Source organism: Protopterus annectens, chromosome 3.part0 (genome assembly GCF_019279795.1).
Source record: "Protopterus annectens isolate FY-2018-M chromosome 3.part0, PAN1.0, whole genome shotgun sequence".
Lineage (NCBI taxonomy): Eukaryota > Metazoa > Chordata > Ceratodontiformes > Protopteridae > Protopterus > Protopterus annectens.
Window position 1 is genome coordinate 50,228,129 of NC_056731.1, and position 7,120 is coordinate 50,235,248.

Genomic DNA, 7,120 nt, shown 5'->3' on the forward strand with positions numbered 1-7,120 from the left:
GTTTTGAAACTGTGCTGAATCAGAAGAAGAGGCATTAGAGACAGGGTCCATGGTGGGGAATGCGTCAAGCTCCTCAGGAGTGGGTACCAGTGTTGCCTTGGCCAGTCCGGAGCAATGAGGATCATCTTTGGTCTGTCTACTTTGGTCTTTAATAGAACTTTGGGCAGCAGAGGAAGAGAAGGGAAGGCATAAACTGTCATTGATGTCCAACTGAAGGAAAGAGCGTCCACTCTCCAGGCCTTTGGATGGAAGATCCTTGAGCAGAATTTTGACAATTGATGATTCTTGTGGGAGGCAAAGAGATCTATGTCTGGCCTTCCCCATTTTTGTATTATTTCTGTAAAAACTTTTGGATGCAATTTCCATTCGTGTGGATCTGTCATATTCCTGCTTAGGTTGTCTGCCAGCGTGTTTTCCTTGCCTGGCAAGTACTGTGCTTGTAGTTCCATCTGTAAGTCCATGGCCATGTTCCAAAGTGACATGGCCAGTCTGCATAGGGGATAAGAATGTGTTCCTCCCTGTTTGTTTATGTACCACATAACTGTGGTGTTGTCCGTTCTTATCAATAGTTGACCTGGTTGTAGAAGGTCCTTGAAAGCTATAATAGCATTTATTACTGCTAGCATTTCTTTTTGATGTGAAGGTGCTTTTCTTTTTGGGACCATTTGCCCTGAATGCACCGGTCTGTCATGTGCGCCCCCCAGGCGTAGTCCGAGGCGTCTGTTGTGATGACTTTATTTGCTTGAGGCTTGCTGAATGGAAGACCTATGTTTGTTTGACATGCTTGAGCCCACCACAGAAATTCCTTTTGCAGACATGGAATTAGTGGTATTATTGTTTCCAAACTGTGGCTTTGTTGAGACCATATGTTTTTCAGGTACCATTGTAGTTTTCTCATATGCAGCTTTGCACATGGGATTAGTAAGATGCAAGATGCCATGAATCCCAGAGTCTGCAGGATTTTCCTTGCAGTCAGCCTGGTGCAATTTGCCAGTGTTCTGAAGTACTGAATTAGTTGCCCCTGCTTCTCTGGCGTGAGGTAGGCCATCTGGGTGTTTGTGTCCAAATTGGCACCCAGGAAAATTATCTTCCGAGAGGGTATTAGCCTTGATTTCTCTTTGTTGACTGTGTATCCCAGAGAGTTTAATAACATTATTACATAAGCCAGATGACTCAGAAGAATGTGCTTGCTGTCCGCTTGGATCAGGCAGTTGTCCAAATAAGGGTATATTTGTATCCCTTGAAGTCTGCAGTAGGCAATTACTGATGCCAGGCATTTCGTGAATACTCTGGGCTCAGTAGATAAGCCAAAGGGCAATGCAGAGAATTGATAATGGGTTGAACCTGCAAGAAATCGGAGGTATCTTCTGCAATTTTGTCTGATTGGGACATGCAGGTATGCCTCCTTGATGTTACCAGCCAAGACTCCTTGCCCAGCATGGGAAGAAGTTGCTGTAGAGTGAGCATCTTGAATTTTGATACGAGTAGAAATGTGTTTAGGATGGATAGATCCAAAATAGGTCTCCAATCTTTTCCCTTCCTTGGCACCAGAAAAAGCCTGGAATAAAAACCTTGACCTTGTTCGTGTGTAGGTACCTCTTGAATAGCTTTCATGTTTATGAGATCTGAAATTTGCCTTTGTGCCTCTGCCCTTTGACTGTGTGGCAGGTTTGGCATGCCTCTCATTTTTGGAAGGGTATGAAAATGGAATTTGTAGCCTCTGTTTAGAATGTCCAGGATCCATTTGTCCTTTGTGACAACATGCCAATTTTTTGAAAATATTTTATTTATTTTTTTTATTTTACATTTGTTGACCGGGCTAGTCTAACTGGAATAAAATCCATTTTCAGTAGAGGCCCGGGGAGAAAAGCTCCAGCACAGAAAACTTTATACAGTAAAAAATAATACGTTCAAAGCAAAATAACAGTAGTAAATTAGCTCTAAACAGTTACAGCCATTCACATACACAATAAATGACTGTAATAAATTGTTTCAAATTAAAAGAATTATAATAATCATTAAAAAGGGTCAAGCAGAATACAGACATACTGATTAGGTTCAGTTGACATTACAAGGATACCTAGGTTGTGCTGAGGTGATATGCAATGCAATAGAAATAAAAAACAAATTAGTAGTTTTCAATTGGTAGCAGGATAACAGAAAGTATATACTGTTGATAAATTATATAAATGTATCATATGATATAGTGAGATAAAGGTATCTAAGAGGCAGCAACAGTATGTAAATTGGTGGAATATACTCTTGCGAGGAGCAGAGAAGATATTTAGTCAGGGTTAGTACAAGGACAAAGCCAGTGAGAACTGAGAAATTGTTTTATTCTGCCAGCTTTCCTCCTAAGGGGGCTGCCATTTGAGACCTGGTTGGCATGCAAAGGGGAAAGTCATTGGGTTTGCTTTCTGAAAGATTGCGAGTTGTCCTCACCACCTCTTTGTGTAGGAGCTTGCCATTGTCTGCCTCTATACGATCCTTGTGATTGTCCTCTGCCCCTCAGGCGCCTGTATCTGCCTCTTTGGGGTCTGTCTGTGGCAGGAAAGGACCACCTTTTGGAAGGCCAATTTCTACTAAAACGTGGGGGTTGAACCTGCAGAAATTCTTTCACAGTTTGCAATGATTTAGCCTTTTCCTCCATTTTCCGTAACACTTCCTCAGCATTAGCCCCAAATAGTACATCCTTTTGAAGAGGGGCGTCTAGTAATTTAGCTTTAACATGATCAGGCAAGGCTTGTTCCTTGAGCCAGGCATGCCTACGTATGACTGAGCCTGTAACAGCAGCTCTACATGAGGCCTCTAGAGCATCAAAACCACATTGTAAGGTATGTTAACCCACTTGTTCTGCACCATGCATCAAATCCTGCAACTCCTTCAATTCTGGTTGCTCAGGTTGTGACATTTTGCTTTTCAATTGTGATAACAAAAACTGTTGGTATTTTAGCATATGAAACTGACAGTTTAAGGCCCTCATGGATAAGGTAGCCGAGGTATATACCTTTTTTCCCCACCTTTCTAAGGATCTGGAATCTCTCTCGGAAGGCAGTGGATTTTTGGCAATGGAGGCCTTAACTCCCTTGGGCCCCTGCGAGATGGTTTCTAGGTCAGCAGCATGGCTTTTGTATAGAAATTGGTGCGAGTCAGGAACCCTGTAGTACCTGTCAGGCTTAACTGGAGCTGGAGGTAGCGAGTCTGGGTTAAGGCAGGCCTCCGAGTAAACATCATCTAGGATGTCCAAGACAAGAGGTATAGCCAGAGGCCTGTGCTGGGGTAACAAAAGAAATTCCCTGAGCCTTTTCTTGGAATCTGAATAATCCTGGCCTTCCCAGTGGAAGTGTTCCCTTAAGGTATGCAAGGTTTCCCCAAATGAGTAATCCTCAGGGGGGGATACAGAAGGAATAGACTCCTCCGCATCAGAGTCTTCAAAAGGGGAGTAAGACTGTTCCTGATCATCAGTGTGTTCTGAAATAATAGAGCCCTGATCAGAGGAGGGGGAATCTTCCTCCACTCTGGGCCTTTTGTCCGGAGGGGGCTGAGAACCTCTGATTACAGTAATTAAATCCTCAGCCATTTTAAGCATCTGTTTCTTAGGCATGGGGACTGGAGATGGGCCCTGTGTAGCCGGTCTCTTAGAGTGCATGGTTGCTTTAGACTTGGTGAAAGCCTTGATGGAGAAAGAAGAGGAAGGTCTGAAGACACCTTGAGTGGAGGTGGACCTGTCCACATTCTGTGTTTCAATGCCAAGAGTGGCTTCGGTATCTGTAGTCGGGGTGTGGGCCGAGGAACCTGCGACCTCGGGTACAGGAGACACCGCCAAAGATGTGTCGTCGGTAATCAGGGGCTGCGTAGGCGCCTCGCTGAGAACCGGACCACGTGTAGTTGGCTTTGGCGTGGTGTCAGTAGAGGCCGTGGACCTCGAGTGTTGGTCCTTGTCTTTGCGTTTTTTAGACAAAACCGGAGTCGGAGTATCCGACGACATAGTATAGTTAAATGCTTTCCCAAAAAAATGCTGGGCGAACTCCGCCCGACGCTTAATAGTGCGTTTGTTGAATGTAGCACAAAAGCGACAGACTGAGACGTCGTGGTCTGGGCCTAAACAAGGAATACAGAGAGAATGGAAATTCTTATGCGGTATTTGCTTCCCACAAGAAATACAATTATTAACTTTGTCTGACATCGGTCTGAGGCAAGAAAAGTTTCCCCAACGGGGTACTTCGCTTTTAAGAAGACTTCGGTTTCCAAATTTTCGTAATCTCAGGAGTTGGCCGACCGGCACTTGCGAACTGCTTCTGCTTCGTGCACCGCGCGGCAAGAAAGACTGAAGAAAATGGCGTCAGCTGGTTCCTTTATACCCCTGTCGCACTGACGTCAGGGAAGAAGTGACGACAACAGACGCCGGACCTAGACTTTGGAATTCGGCCGACCGAGGACCCGCCTGACGGCAGGAGAACCCATCTGTTATGACTGCAGCTGTATGCACGATGAACATCAGTGTTATTCATTTATATACTTATTTATTTATTGACCAGGAGAGTCCACTTGGTAAAAGACCCATTTTCAGTGGAGGTCCGGGGAGAAGAGCTCCACAAACAGTTACACAAATTTTTATACAGCAGCAAATGAAATGGTGTAGGCAAAATACAGATGATAATTACAACATTAAAACAGTTTTTAAATCAATTCAATCCAATGTACGTATATTTAAGTCATTCACTTAACACAGTCACACACACAAAAACAAATTTTAAGCTAATTATACAGTTTAACTGGCTATAAATAGGAGAAAATCTTGAGATGGAGAAAAGATGAGAAAGTTAACTGATGTACTGACGTTTCTAAAATGATTGTTAGAAGTTGTTAAACTACTTATTCAAGGTGATTTAATCATGTGACCAAAGGAACAGAAATGGTTATTAACACAGTAGTATTTAGGTGCTGATTTGAATATTTTTATGGAGTCTAGTTGAGTAATACTGGGAGGCAGAGCATTCCATAGTTTGGCGATCGTATGGAAATAAAGGCTTTCTCCAGCTCTTTTGTTGAGCTTTGTTATATTTAGGAGTTGTTTATTAGACGACCTAAAATGCCAGCTTGGGGTACATGCGTGTAGCATAGTGTGAAAAGAAGGGCGGCAATTTGGGTTATATAAGAATTTGTGGGTGAGAGTTAGGTGAGTGTAACATAGGTAATGGGGTAATTCAAACCAGTTTAAAGTTTTAATAGCTAAGCAATGATGTGTGCGAGTTTGTATATTGGAGATCAACTTTGCAATTTTGTAGTAGCATGATAGTAATTTATTCATGAGAGATGTGTATAGGTTAGTGACAATATGACTACCATAGAGGAGGGAAGGGAGAAGCAGACTGTTAGCCAATTTTAACTTGGTGGCCATGTCCAAATAGGCTTTATGCCTATAGAGCTTACCCAGCTTGAAATAGGTGATTAGTGAGAAAATTCCAACTAAACCTAGCAGGCTGAACTTGGAGGAAGTCTAACAGTGCAGAGATTTTGCTTCATCTTTCTGAGCACAGTCTCAGCTTTTGGCCCAAAGAGGAAGTCCTTGTCCAGGGGTGCATAGGGAAGGTCAGACTTGACATGGTCGACAGGGTTCTGCTACCCTAGCCAAGCATGCCTTCTAATGAAAAAAACAGAGACTGCAGCTCAAGTGAAGGCATCCATAGCATCCCAGCCACAGTGTACAGAGTGTCTAGCCACATGGGAGCTAGAATGGCAAAAGTTCAACAATTCCTTGGAAATTTTCGTGTCCTCCAGGAAAGACATATTTTGCTTTATTTAATCTAAAATAGTTTGTTGGCATTTGATGCTATGAAACTTGAAGTCAAGGTCCTTGACAGCAAGGGTAGCAGAAATGTAATAATTTTCCCAAAACTTGTCAAGGGCTCTGCATTTTTTTTGTCACCAGGTAAAGGATCTTTTGACGAGCTAGCCCTTGCTCCTTTGGGTCCTGGAATGACAACCTATGGATTTCCAAAAGGATTCCTGAACAGGTATTTATGCTGGTCCAGCACCTTGTAGAAGCAATCTGGTTGTCCAGGGCTTGGAGGAAGAGCATCTGGATTCAGTGAAGAATCCATAAAAACATCCACTACAACCTCCAACACAAGAATAGCCATATGTTTCTGTAGTGGAGGTCAAGAAACTCCATAACCTTTTTTGACTGCGAGTATTCCTGGGCCTCCCAAAGGAATATGTTCGATCCTGGCATGGAGAGTTTATCCAAAAGCGACATCTTCAGAGGGTGAAGTTGAAGCCATACATTCTTCAGAATCTTCAAAAGAGGTAAGGAAGGGACCCTCCTTAAAGAGAGATCCTTCTGGTCGGAGTCCTGATCAGAATCAGGAGGCTCCGAGAAAACTTCAGGGATTGGAACCCTTGTCCTTTTCCCTGGGAAAGGCAACAAAGGGGGCTGAATAGCTCCAACTACAGAATAAGGTCTTCTGCTAACCTCACTAGGCCTTGATATCCCTAAGCATGGGAGCTGGTAGGCCTAGAAGTAGGGCCCGAGGTAGAAGTCTTTTTAGAGGTGACTCTGGCCTTGCCTAGGTACATCTGTAATCCTAACACCAGCCTCTCTGTCAAGATGAGTCGATGCAGAATGAAGCCACTGTCACAAAGAGAGACACTGCCGGGCCAGCTATTTGGAATTAAGTAAATAATTATATATCATTTGTGAATATCAACATGATTTATATAAGATACTTGTGCTGCAAATGTATTATATCAAACTGCTGGTACAGAAGTGTGTGTTGAAAGGTTTTTGCAAAAATGCTTAAAATGCAACCACACCATGCCTTACTGAAATACAGCCGAAGCGTACTTGTACTATTGTACCTGTTCAGATGTATATATTTTAACAGTGGAAACTGGTATACATAATGTTAACTTCAGAAAAATAGCTGAAATTAAATAACTTTATGGCCACACGATAAAAGAATGTTATCTTTCAGTTTCAGTGCAGTAGGAGACAATATCTGTACTATAGAAGTTTTCTGTATTGTCTTTAAATGTGGAGGATTGTAAATTGTTTTATGACTTTCACCATTTGCCAAAAGATCAAGAGAGAAAACACCTTATCTATGGATTTTCACAG